The sequence below is a fragment of the Lissotriton helveticus genome, chromosome 6, assembly GCF_964261635.1.
Source record: "Lissotriton helveticus chromosome 6, aLisHel1.1, whole genome shotgun sequence".
In the NCBI taxonomy this organism is placed as follows: domain Eukaryota; kingdom Metazoa; phylum Chordata; class Amphibia; order Caudata; family Salamandridae; genus Lissotriton; species Lissotriton helveticus.
Genome location: NC_136067.1, coordinates 1364090197 through 1364104521, shown reverse-complemented (window position 1 = coordinate 1364104521; position 14325 = coordinate 1364090197). Strand labels below are relative to the sequence as shown.

Here is a 14325-nt window from a genome sequence, read left to right as displayed (position 1 = left end):
TGATGGTTTCTTCAGTAGGGCGCTGAGTTCGGCGTGCTTCCAGCTCCCCGGGAAGGTAGCGGTGTCGACGGAGGTGTTGATGATGTCCCGCAGGTGGGGTGCGATGACGGCGTCGGCTTTGTTGAAGACGTGGTGGGGGCATGGGTCGGTTGGAGATCCGGAGTGGATGGAGTTCATCGTGCGTTGGGTTTCTTCGGTGTTGATCGGGGTCCAGGCGCGGAGGGTGGTGGCGGGGGGTGCCGGTGCGGTCGTGGGGTGCGTTTGCTGTGTGCTGAAGCTGTTGTGTATGTCTGCGATCTTGTTGTGGAAGTAGGAGGCGAGGGAGTTGCAGAGGTGTTGTGATGGGGTGATGTCGTTCTTTCCGGCGTTGGGGTTGGAGAGCTCTTTGACGATGTTGAAGAGTTCCTTGCTGTTGTGTGCGATGTTGTCCAGTCGTTCCTTGAATGCGGTTTTCTTGGTGGCGTGGATCAGTTGGTGGTGTTTTCGAGTGGCGAGCTTGAGGGTGGTCATGTTGTCTGGTGTTGGGTTTCTGCGCCAGGTTCTCTCGAGGGCTCGGCAGTTCTTCTTGGAGCTCTTGAGTTCATCGGTGAACCATGGTGCTTTCTTGCTGCCGGGTCTGCTGGGCGGGGTCCTCAGCGGGGCGAGGTCGTCAGCGCAGCTGCTGATCCACTTCGTGAGGTTGTTGGCGGCCTGGCTGGGGTTCGCTGAGCTGGCGGGGGGGTCCTGGCTCAGGGATGCGACAAGCTGGTCGGCTGTGATCTTGTTCCAGCTTCTGCGTGCAACCTGTTGCTGGTGGTGGTGGATCGTGTTCTTTCTGAAGCTGAAGTGGACGCAGCTGTGGTCCGTCCAGTGGAGTCCGGTGGCGTGGCTGAAGGCGATGTCCTTGCTGGAGGAGAAGATGGGGTCGAGTGTGTGTCCGGCGCAGTGGGTGGGGGTGGTCACCAGCTGCTTGAGACCGAGGTTGGCGAGGTTGTCCAGCAGGGTGGTGGTGTTGTGGTCGTTGTTGTTCTCCAGGTGGAAGTTGAGGTCCCCGAGGAGGATGTAGTCAGCGGAGGGGAGGGCGTGCGGGCTGATGAAGTCGGCGATGTCTTCGCTGAATTGTGTGCGTGGTCCCGGGGGTCTGTAGATGAGGGTGCCTCTGAGGGTGGTCTTGGGGTCGGTGTGGATCTGGAAGTGCAGGTGTTCGGCGGCTTTGAGGGTGTCGTTGGTGTTGGTCGTCATGCGGATGGTGTTCTTGTGGACGATGGCGATGCCGCCTCCGGTCTGATTGCCGCGGTCTCTCCGGGAGATCTTGTATCCGTCCCGGATGGCGATGGCGATGTCGGGTGCTGATGAGGCTTTCATCCAGGTTTCCGTGAGGAAGGCGACGTCTGGTGATGTTGTGTCGATCAAGTTCCAGAGTTGGACGGCGTGTCTGTGGACGGAGCGAGTGTTGAATAGGATGCACTTCAGGTGGTTGCTGTTGGTGCTCGGCGTGGCGGGCGCAGTGCAGGTCCGGATGCAGGAGAAGTTACAGGAATGGCAGCTGAAGAGTCCGTGGGTGCGTCTCGGGGTGGCTCGGTAGCATCCAGGGATCCGGCCGGTGTTGAGTGCGTTGAGGTTGGTGGCGTCGTAGGTCCAGCGGGTGGGCTGGTGTCTGCGGGGGCCAGGGGTCCGGGCGCTGGGCGCGGGCCGGGCGCGGACGGGCTCAGACGGGCTTGCCTTTGGCGCGCCCGCTGCGCGTCACCGCTGCGCGTTTGCCACTCTGCCATATGTGGAGAGTGGGGGGGCGGAGCGAGGGAGGAGCAGCTGGGATGTGGGAGCGGGGCGGCGAATGGGAAGGGCGCTAGAGGTGAGGGGGCGGGGCCGCAGGGGGCAGCGGCGGGGAGCGGGGAGGTGGCGGGAAGCGCGGCAGGGGCTGGGTGCGACCAGGGGAGAACTGAGGGAGAGTACAACAAACGCAAAAATTAAAACAACACGGGGCAAAGGGAGAGATACAGACAACTAAACAAATGTACACAGGGAGAATACTATCGCAGCGCAAGCGGGGCAAGATCAGCAACAGCAACAGCGGTGTACCAGGATCACAGCGGCAAGATCAGCAGCAGAGGTGTACCAGGATCACAGCTGCCGGCAGAAGCGGCACTTGGCGGGAACGGGGGCCAGCCTGGGCTCACTCACGAGGAGTGTGCGCGGTGCGTGGTGTGACCGGCCCAAAGGGACCTTCTACAGGAACAATTCCCATAGCAAGCTAGACTATATAGTTTTGTCCCTCGACCTTTGGAAATATGCGATTGATTGCAAGGTAGAGCTAAGATCAGAAAGTGACCATCGGCCATTCGAACTACTATTAAAAAGTACGATAATACCTAGTACTGTAGATTATATTAGTTCCCACCCTGCATCAACTGATAATGTAATTGTTTCCAATAACCGTTGAGCAGTCAAATGGGCACAGATTTTGGATAATGGAAATAATTTAGCAAATATTTACAACTTATTAGCTTCAACTTTTTCTCCCCTTATACACACTGAAGCTCCAATAGATGGGGATTTGTTCCTGGAATTACATAGGGATTTTTTAGTGCAATAGCACCCATGCTAACAAAGCTAGTTAAAGTAGATTCAGTAACTGGAAGTAGGAGGCCCGTGGGGAAACCATGGTATAATAAAGCTTGCCGGAGGGCTAAATCTGAACTAATAAACTCAATTAAAATTAAGGACAATAGCTCAAAGGTAAGGGAAGCACGACAAAGTTACAAAAAAGTTCTTGTGAATGCCAAATCGGCCTGGGATGATTTAATCTGGTCAGACATGCTAACGGCAGCAAGGAATAAAGATTCCTGTTTATTTTGGAAATTAGTGGCAAACAAAAACCATAAAGAAGAGGGTATTGGAGAAGTATATCTGGAGGAAAAGACGTGGAGTGATCACTTCACTTCCCTATACGCAGCCCCGGATCTTGATGTCGAGTGGGATTGCCTCTCAGTGTCTAACCAGGAAGAGAGCATCCTGGAGTTTAACCTAGATGAAACAATTTTAGCAATTAATATGGTGAAAAAAAGTAAAGCCCCCGGTCTAGACTCCATTCCAGGAGACTTGTATAAACATGACCCGAGTATCTGGGGGCCGTACCTTAACCACTTGTTTAATTTTATAGCTGCGGGAGCTGAAATACCTGTTTCATGGAGGGGGGCAGTAATTATCTGCATCTACAAAAAGGGGGATAGGAGAGACCCAGCTAATTACCGCCCTATCAGCTTGATAGATATACTGCAAAAAATATATGCCAGACACCTTTTAAATAGAATAAATTTATGGATTGAAGAAGGGAATGTACTTTCCAAATTCCAAGCGGGATTCAGAACCAAAATCAGCACAATAGATCAAGTGTTCAGGTTTTGCTGTTTGACCTGGAAATACATTAGTCTAAAGAAGGGCAATTTGTATGTGGCATTTATTGACTTAAGAGCTGCTTTCAACCTCATGCCCAGGCATTTGCTGTGGAAAGCACTTGAGAAACAGGGATTACCCGCCAATATTATAGAGCAGGTCATAAGATTACATCATGATAACTTCGCTAGGGTAAGGTGGGGCCCCGGGGGTGAATTAACGAGTCCCATCCCCATAAAAAGAGGAGTGCGCCAGGGCTGCGTCCTGGCGCCTACCCTCTTTTCCTTGTTTGTTAATGATGTTCCCATTTATTTAAGTAAATGCAGAAATGATTCACCTAAACTGGGGGGAGAGGTGGTGTCGTCCCTATTGTTTGCTGACGACACCATTCTAATATCTCAAACTGCAAATGGCTTACAGAGTCTTCTCAACTCCTTTGCCTCTTATTGTAGTGACAAAGGATTAGAGATAAATGCTAACAAGACCAAATATATGGCCATAAACCCCCACAGCTCCTTTAGAGGGAATCTGGTCCTAGGCAATCAAAAATTGGAATATGTTCAAAATGTTAACTATTTGGGAGTCTCACTTGATTCTAAAATGCAGTGGAAAACCCAAATTGAAAAAAGCAAGCTACTCCTGATTCAGGACAGTCGCCCCATACTAAAAAGGCATGGGGAAAGCCAGAATAAAGCTGTGCTTCCTGCACTTGAGGTGTATCGTGCTAAAGCTCAAGCGGCTACCTTATATGGGGCAGAACTGTGGGGCCCTGCATGTAAAAAATCATTTGAGGTGAAAGAAAACATATTCTACAGATCTCTCCTAAAGATACCTGTGCGTACCCCCACAATCCCGATGATGCTAGACCTCAAGATGAGGCGCACTGATCATCACGCAATACTTAGACCACTAATGTTCTGGGTACGGTTATGGACTACACCGGCACTCCTCCATTATAGAGCAGAGTTAGAGGAGTTAAAAGATCTGGATATCTCTAACCGTATCACATGGTTCTCACACATAAGAGTATGGTTTGAGAGGGTAGGACTGTCACATTTTTGGAATAGCCCTAATGCATTAACCACTAACTCGAGAAGGACATTAAAAGTTATTTTTTGGGTCTATATGAACGAACACAGAACTAATGATATATCAAATGGCTCCCTAACCAGAGAATTTCTGTTGTTCAAAGTAGACCCTCACTATGAATCTTTCCTGAATGAAGTGAATCCTCCACTAGCTAAAACCCTATACCTTAAATTTAGGTATAGAATACTCTTGTTAAAAAGTTGTGTTGCAAGGTGGAACAAAAACAGTGATGATAAATGCACCATGTGTAATGGAGGCGGGAGGGAGGACATCACGCATGTTTTGTTCTTCTGTCCTGCCTACAAGGCTCAAAGGATAAAGAGGATTAAACCTCTTTGTATAAATCTAGGAGTGCGGAGGTGTAGAGATGCAGAAAGAATCCTATTAACAGATACACGTCAGGTTCTTGTATTTGGCATTAGTAGGTATCTGCTTGCAGTGTATTACATAAGGAAAAAAGCGGGAGGAAAAATATGATTGTACAAGATCACTGATTACAGCTGGCACCGTTTATGTCTATTGGAAATGTTTACATAGTGTTTTAAAAAAAAAAAAACGTCATTTTTTTTTTTTTTTTTACAACGAACGCATTCTTAAATTCTATATTGTGATTAATTCGATTAACTAAGACATATGTAATACCTGTATCTAGTGTAGTACTTATGATATAATGGTTTTACAAATATTTTATGATTGTATTTTACTGTACTTCTTATGAACTTTTATGATACCTTTCATCGAAATAAAGTTAATTGAATTGAATTGAATTGAATTGAATTGAACTGGAGATTTTGAAGTGGAACTTATTAGGTAAAAATCGGAGCACTCAAAATATTAGGGATCAGATGATTATTGGGGTTTGGCTCCCACAAGGGGATGAATGAGTGAAACAAGAGTGACACCTACCAAATAAGGGTAAGTTGGGGTGAGTGTGGGGTTTCTGAACATAAACAATGTTTGTTGGGTGGGCTAGTAATAGTAATTATTGCACACAAATCAATCAATGTGATTTTTTAAATTTTCCTTTCAATGTCAATTGGCGTGTATTCTTCAAACAAGTATAGTGTCTTTCATCGGTCTGCAATGTTGATCTTATTTTGTGTAATCAATTGAGAAATAAAAGCGTAACCCCATCTTTTCCCGATCAGTTCTGTAGCTTGATGAAACAAAAGTTTGGCTTTCTAAGATTTAGGCTCCCACTTCTATGTGTGCTATATTGCTTTTTCATCTTTCTGCAAAGTAGCCGGGAAACCGGTGACTTGCTAGTGCCTTATAAAAATGCAATATCAAGGATGTCAACTTTTCAATAATGAGATATGTTTTATTTACATTTAAACAAAAAAAATTGTAAGGGTTAGGCCTGAACACAAGTATGCCACATAAACAAATCACAGTTATGGGGATTGTCTGCTGCCTTAATTTCTTTCTAAGAAACAAAGGGTTGCGCGGTTCGACGTCTTGTCTGCAAGGCAGGATACTTATTTGTTTTATCTCATTGTGTTGGTTTCTCATTCACGAACTTTCCAAAAGATTTCAGTTCGAAAACCTCTCGAAAGTTCTGGTCACTAGGCCCACTCGACGGCTATTTGGACGGCTCTACGTTTACTGAGTAACTTACTTATAAAAAAAACACAGAACTCTCCTTGCCGAAGGGTGCGTATCACAGAACCAACTCTATGACACAGACGTCACTAACCCTCTCAGAGACCTCTACGAGCTCTTACGTGTCACAGAGCCACCTTTATGACGTGCGCCGGGGAGCGGCGTAGAGCTGTAGCACTCACTCCTCAGCCCGCTGCCCCTTTACACAGCCCCGTCCTCCTTCTACAGACTCCCCTATTCCTGCTGCAGTCCGCCGCCGCCCAACAAGAAGAAGCACCTTCCGGACAGTAAATGTAAGTGAGGCGAGCGCGCGCACCTCAGCTGGAGCCCCGAAGCAGCAACGCACTGCGCAGCTGCGCGTGGCGGGGCAGCGCCATTGTCCTGCGCAGTGTCTATAATGCATTGAAAATGCGGAGCCATGCTTTCTACGCCCTTCAGCCAATCTAATATTCGTGACATAATTGCTCTTGGGAAGTATATCATTTGTGTGCGAAGTAGCAATTTCAGGGGGGAAATTCAGATGCCAGCCTCATTAACTGTTGGTTCTCGAGACTGCCCCTCCCGCTGGAGATATGCACATTTTATGAATTCTGGAAGGATAAACTATTGAGATATCCTAGCTGGGATTCAACCCCTTGTCTGACAAATTACACACCTGAGACACATTCCTGGCATGTATGCCATAGCTGCCAAGTTTTCAGTTTGTATGCGCGAGGCATTTCCAGGTTTTCCGTACGACATTTAATGAATGGAATATGTGTGACACTTTTGGGGACACTTTTTACTAGCAAAACAAAAGTAGGAATAATAGAAAATTACCAGTTTTTTGCTGTGTAATGGTTTTAGCAGCATAATCCCCCTCTCAAGTGTTTTGCACCACCTGACATTTACTTCGTGGACTTGCTCCATCCTTCCCTGCTACTCACACTGAACAATGGGTGGGAGACCCACGAGGCCTAATTTTACCAAAATGTATTATGTTTCTTTTAAACTCTAATGGGAACTGGAAGCCAAAAAATTACAACATAGCGTGCATTCACAATCTCAAAATAGTCTTGTTTATTCTGGTCACTGCTCCCAATTCACGATTCTGATCCGCACCTACAAAGCCCTTCACAATCCAGGACCTGCATATATCATCCACCTCATGTACTTCCACCAACCCTCCAGACACCTCCTGGCTCCTCTTCCCTCTCCCATGCACACACACAGCCCAAAGCAACAGTGGGGCGCTCCTTCTCCTACCTCGCTGCTAAATTCCGCAACAACATTCCCCTTCACCTCCGGACCTCTTCCTCACTGCTAGAATTTAGAAAGGTACTAAAGACCTGGCTGTTTAACTGATTCTACCCGTAGCAGAAAGGCCCTCAGCGCCTGGATACCCTCGCGTTTCATTAGCCACCCTTTATAAACCCTGATTGATTGACTGATTTAATCTTCTCCTCCCTTATTCTTCAAAAAGTACATTCCACACTTAAAGTTTACAGGTGAAACGTGTTGTCCTAACTTCCTGTAAAGTGGCATTGGCAAGGGAAAAAAGACTGATGAGCACAGAATAATCTCTCCAGAATATTTACCTTTTAAATTATATAGAAACCATTGCGATATTGAAGTTTGTCTATTCTCACATGGTACCATTGAAGTATGTCTATTTTCAAATGATACGTTCATTCTTATCGAAACAAAGCTCACAATATTATAAAACTTAAATATTAAAGCGGGTTGTTGTATCCTGAGATTTATATTCTTATGTGAATCAGCCTAGGTCTACCTAGCTGCTCAGCCAGAGTGAAAGATGGTGACGGAATGTTGGTGTGCCTGTGATGAATGGAATGCCTGGGTGACTGTGTGGATGAGTGGGTGACAGTTGGAGATGGGCTGAGCAGCTAGGCAGGCTGCTCCTGGTGGGGCTGGTATAGGAGTTATTAGAGCTGGATTAAGAGCTGTACTTGGATGATCCCTGTTTGATGTTACAAGACATGGATTAATAAAGAAGACTTCAAGAAACTTACAACCTGGCTACCAGTGTCTTTCTATACAAAGAACAACATATTTTTGGCGACGAGCGGACCTGGACCCAAGCGTACTTATGGATTGAACAGAAACCCAGAGACTACAAAGAAACCAGCGCAACTACAATGAAAAAAGAAAGGAAAATACAAGTAGCAGAATAGAGTAAAAGGCAAGCCAGCCCCACCAGTGTCCTGTCATCGGATGGCCCCAACCTGTGTCCTGCCTGATCTTGCTCCATAGACTTGACCACAGGTATGGTCTGTATGTGAGGGTATGAATGGACTGTACTTCACCCTACCACTTCCTTTTGTCCACTGTATGGATGTATCAATAGTCTAAAGGGATTGTGGCTAAACTAAGGCGAGTTACATGTTAACTCTGTGAATATATTCACATGTATTTACATGTACCTCACAGGAGTTGTGTGGTTATGCCAAGGTGCTCGTTACTTTCCGGGCATCCTGATCTTGTTGACATCTTGCTAAAGGGTTTATTTATTTTGAGTTACAGCAGTCTCCAGAACAGTTATTTTTCACTCTTCCAGGCAACTCATCGCATCACAACTCCTTCATGTTAATTCTGTCATTCTTCGCTTGATTGAGACAAAACCTACATTATACTTTCAGTGGGCAGCTCTTCAAGCTGTGTGTTATAGATTCTTAACATGAACTGTTTTTCAATGCTTTGCACTAGGTCATGGTGCCATCTAGTGTCTAAAGTTGGAATTCATCCTTCATATTCGAGACTATTATTACACAAGTTTTATGCGTATATTTCCTAATTCAAGCATAATCCTCTATTTAATGCTTACATTTTTTCTGTTACTGGTAAAGGAAGTCTAAGCATTTTTAGTGTTGTGTTATTGCAGTATGCCAACTTTGCTAATTGTGTTCCTTATAGATGTTTTTTTGGCATGAGGGTGGTTCTGGTATTGTTGGTTGGTTCCCATCTTCTTGTGTTCTTTTGGTAAGTCACATTGCGCTGCACGTCTTTTATGTTTGTATGTGTGTAAGTCGCCCTGCGCGTCACATGTTGTCCTGTGTAAGTCGCCCTGCACTTCAGATGTTGTGTGTAAGTTGGTAAGTCACATCGCGCTGCACCAGTCTCTTATGTTTGCATGTGTGTAAGTCGCCCTGCGCGTCACATGTTGCCCTGTGTAAGTCGCCCTGCGCTTCAGATGTTGTGTGTAAGTCGCCCTGCGCCTCACGTGTTGTCCTGTGTAAGTCGTCCTGCGCTTCAGGTGTTGTCGTGTGTAGTTGTCTTGCGCTTCACATGTTGTTCTGTGTAAGTCGCCCAGCGCTTCAGATGTTGTTGTGTGTAAGTCGCCCTGCGCCTCACTGTGTGTGTACTCTCTATGTGGTCCATTTTGTGGTACACGTGTATTTGTAGTGTGTGTTCACCTTTGTTGTTGGTTTCTGGCTTCGGGTGTTTGTCGTGGGGTGTGTGCACCGTTCACTACAAAATTGTTCTTTTGTGTTATTGGGAAGGGATGGGGTTATTCCTGATTTGAAATGTAATTTTGCAGTTTTTCTTCCCAATTTGATATTGTTTGATGGTTCATATCTAATGTATTTTAACAATTTTCATGAGGGAGGATGGGGGGTTTTGATGCATGTTCTTAATATGTCGTATTATGCCCATCTTTTCTTGTTTGCTTTCTTCTCTCTTTGGTGATTTTTTTAAAATTCATTTTCATCCCTTAGTTTTGAACACTTTCGCCTTTTGTGTATGGTTCCTTTCTTTAAAGATTGTAAGTTTTGTTTTCATTTTTAAAGGAAAGGGATAATGTTGTATCCTGAGATTTACATTCTTATGTGAATCAGCCTAGGTCTACCTAGCTGCTCAGCCAGAGTGAGAGATGGTGACGGAATGTTGGTGTGCCTGTGATGAATGGAATGCCTGGGTGACTGTGTGGATGAGTGGGTGACAGTTGGAGATGGGCTGAGCAGCTAGGCAGGCTGCTCCTGGTGGGGCTGGCATAGGAGTTATTAGAGCTGGATTAAGAGCTGTACTTGGATGATCCCTGTTTGATGTTACAAGACATGGATTAATAAAGAAGACTTCAAGAAACTTACAACCTGGCTACCAGTGTCTTTCTATACAAAGTACAACACGGATTGTATGAGATGTTTATGTTCCAGAGCTTTCATCCGGTGGGGTGGAAGGTGGGGTGTGTGTGTGTGTGTGGGGGGGGGGGGTTTAGGGGGAGGACTTGAATCTGTAAAGACCCAGAAAGAGCTCTGGTGCCATGCGGGAAAGGAGTTGTAGTCACCTAGGACAGGGACTCTGACATTCCTGGTCTTGAAGCCAGATCAACCTGCTGTTGGGACAGGACTGCTGTGTCCTAATTGAGGTCTCATTGCTGGTGGTACTCACTGATGGTATTACGCAGGTCAAAGGCAGGCAGAGGCTTTCTTGCTGAGGGAGCTCAGTGCAGTGCTGATGAAAATCATTCAGCTGTCCTCTGGCAGAGCTAAGTTCGGCAGCAGCCTTTAGCACGTGGGAGTTGGGCTCATGCCCAGGGCGCACATTTAAAGGGGCGCAGAAGCTGCCTGTGCAGTTTTCCTCTGACGTGGCTACAAAGAAGAGTTCATTTACATACATTTTACTAGAGGCTGCTGGTGCTCATGTCTGAATTTTGGCTGCTTTCCTTCGCAAGGCTGCGCATTCATATTGTTAAAACACCTGTAATGTGTTGTGGGGCTCAGACAGATTCTCACCTGTAGGAAATCAAATACCAGTCACAGCAGTACCATGTTGAGATGCCCTTGCCCCATGACCTAAGCACCCCACACAGGGACAGACCAGACATGCCCTAGTGCTTGCAGTGTTTTGGAGTTTATCCTGTATTAGGGTCGGGCCACTGGAGCCACTGACATTTAAAACACTTGTGGTTTTCAGACTGACCCCGACACATGGAAATAATCTCCAATGAAATGCATCGTATAGAAATTGACCTCATACATATTCACTGGGGATGTCCTGAAAAGGTGACTGGATTTTCATATTTGGGGTCTACACAACCCCATCCCTAATGTGCAACAAACACCAACTGCGCCATATGTTTTAGGTCAGACTTTCCAGCATAGCTGTGTGCAAGACCTGTTGTTTACAATATACAAAGAGAAAGCATTCTGTCAGCCCCCTTTGCTTTGAGACGTCAATCACATCTTTGATCAATCGAGAGGAGTATATACTCCATAAGTCATGCTACTGGGTAGTTGGTGGTCTTTCCGCTTCCTATGTAGTGGTTCAATTGCAGTGCATGTTGGACTTTTTCCAGAGCTGTAAATTACACGCAATCACACCCTCTGTCACATTTGACTATAAGGGGCGGCTCTAGGCTCATGGCGGCCCTGGGCAGGGAGCGTAGGTAGGGGGCCCCTGAAGAGGAGGTCAGGCGGGGCGGAACGCGGAGGCCAGTGAAGAGGGGGGAGGGTCAGGGTGTTTGGAAGTGGAAGGGAGCCAGAGGCCGCTAAATCCCTGCCAGGGGCCACCACGCAAATATGTATACATTCTCAGAGGATTATTATATTAAGGATATATATTGGCGTGGTGGCCCCTGGGGTTTGGTGGCCCTGTGCAGGTGCACAGCTTGCACATGCCTAAGGCCGCCCCTGTGACTATTTATCTCATAAGTGCATTGCATTCAAAATGCAATCACTTTTTATCACGTCGAAGCCTACCAGACAGCTCTGCTGTCTGATTTGCATATACATCTTGGGCACATTCTGAAAGCTTCCCTGGAAATGCAATCCGTCCATTACCTACCATTACCTTTGTAGTTTGTAACTCATGTTTGCTTCTTTTTCATTTTTAGGCTTTGTTTGTTTATTATGTCCAACATGTCCTTATCCCTCACAAAAAGCACAGCCTGTTCACCATCACTCCTTGTATTCCTCCAGGAGTTCTCACTTTCTATAAACAGGCCTTTACATTTTGATTCTTATCTTTTCACGGTTGCTGTGCATGCAAACACAGAGGTCCAAATTGAGGTTCCGTCTTCTGAGAGAGCACAGGTTTACTTTTCTTTATCTGACTTCAAAGTGAGAGGATTTGTCAGCTTTGAGGGGTTTGTATCATATGATTTACCTGCTCTCAGCTCGGGGGCCGGAAGAGCTAAGGAGGGGCTCTTAATCCTTATGTCAACTAATTTGCATATAGTAGTAAAAAGGCATATTAACATTGGCTGTAATTCCCAGGTACTCTGGTTGCACCAAAAACAAGTTTGTGACGTTCTCCTAATTAATTTTTATAATAACCTGTTTGACAGTTCTCGGTCCAAAGTTGTATTAGAATTGGAAAATGAAATTGTAAAGTTAAGTGTAGGTGAGGACGTTATGTTTGATATTATTTGGGGGGGGATTTTAATATATCTGTCTGTCCACTTTCTAATACAAGGGTATGTGGGGTTAGAAATGACTTAGGAGATGATGGAACCCACTTTCCCCACAATTTATACAGTGAAACACTTAATACCTTTATGACAAATCACGATTTGGATATTATGCAGTGTGCAAGGGATGGATTGGTGAATTTTGTCCCCACTTTTACAGGAAGAAATGCTAGCACCATTATCGATCATGTCTTGGCATCAGTTAACATTATTCCTATGTGCTCCATCCCTAAGATAGAAGAATCCCTGCTCAGTGACCATAATTGTATTATAATGAGAGTAGACATTTGGGAAAATATGTCTGTTAATACACCAGTAATTGTGGATCATATTGTACCGTGTAGACCTAACGGGATAAGAATTAAATGGAAAGGGGTGAACCCGGACAGAGTGCTGAAAAAAATAGTTACTGATAGCTATGCAGAGATAATTAAGAATCTGGGTGTTAATAGTGCGCCTGCATTGATTTTAACGAATTTTTGTAAAATAAATAACACTATTGATTCTATTCTGACCATAGCATCTAATAAGGAATTTATAGCGAACAAGGGCTGGTTCAATCACGCCTGCACATATTCACTTACCCAGTTAAAACAAGCATTGGCAAGTAAACCTAGGGATACGATGCTTGTAAGGAAGTTAAGACTAGACTACAAAGTTATACTCAATCAAAGGAAGAGAGAATTGCAACAGGAGGCCTGGAATAAACTTACCCAGGCCGCGGATACCTCCGATTGCCAATTATTTTGGGCCACAGTTAATTCCCCCTTTTTAAAAGATGAAGCAATGCCTGAATTGACATAAAATGTAAATAGTGAGACACGGGTTGCCCATTTCTCGAGTATTTTTAAAACAGATAATTGTAATAATCTAAATCATTTTGGTACCTGGCCTATTATACAACTAAATATAACTTTAGAAGAGGTGGAACAAGGCATCAAAAGCAGCAAGGGAGGAAAGGCCCCAGGCCCCGACGGGGTGCCTATTGATGTATATAAAGCAACACCTGCATTATGGGGCCCTCTTCTGAATATTGTATTTAATGCTGTTGTAATGAAAGGAGTCCCCCCAACGTGGGGCGAATCAACCATCATCTCAATTTTTAAAAAAGGGGCTAAATCGGACCCTAATAATTATCGCCCGATTTCTTTACTAGATTCCTCCATTAAAGTAATGAGCAGGATTTTACTGGTGAGATGAGAAGAATGGGCAGAGGATAACAGAATTTTAGCCGAGTCACAATACGGTTTTAGAAAAGGACGAGGTACCCTTGAACAATGCATCAATTTAGAATTATTAATTGGTAAATATACTTGTGCCAAGCAAGGATCCCTTTATCTATGCTTTGCTGATCTTAGCAGCGCCTTTGATATGGTGGACCATTCTATCCTATGGCCAACCCTTCTAGGTCTTGGGGCCCCAGAGCATATAATTTTCTTTTTGGCAAGGCTCTATGAAAGACTGGTAACATCTGTTCAGTTTGGACATAGGGGAGAATGTACCCCCAAATTTAAGGTAAGGTGTGGCATCCGACAGGGCTGCGTCCTAGCCCCCTTGCTCTTTACGCTTTTTATCAATGAGGTTGACACAGTCCTTAAATCAGTTAAATCGGATGCACCACAGGCGGATGGCATAGATGTGCCGGTGCTGCTATATGCGGATGACGCCGTGCTTTTATCTAGGACCCCACTTGGCCTTCAACGTCTTATTGATACATTTGTTGACTTTATGATGGGGAGAAAGGTGCAAATCAACAAGAGTAAAACTTATGCTATGGTTTGTGGTCCAGGCAGGAAAAAAAACAATTCCTTTTTTATAGAAGGACAGAAAATTGAGACAGTGGATAAATTCTG

The 14325-nt window shown here is 45.2% G+C and overlaps 1 protein-coding gene across 3 annotated transcripts in view; it reads left to right on the top strand.

The window, feature by feature from the left end:
- Positions 1 to 6218: 6218 nt before the first annotated feature.
- LOC144763479 (E3 ubiquitin-protein ligase PHF7-like) overlaps positions 6219 to 14325 on the top strand; it is a 1848469-nt gene continuing 1840362 nt past the window's right edge. For 2 of the 3 annotated variants that reach the window (XM_078649109.1, XM_078649099.1), the window contains exon 1: positions 6219 to 6356. The gene's annotated coding sequence lies outside the window, so the exon portion shown is untranslated. The remainder of the gene's footprint in view (positions 6357 to 14325) is intronic. The other variant, XM_078649102.1, reaches the window with a different exon arrangement.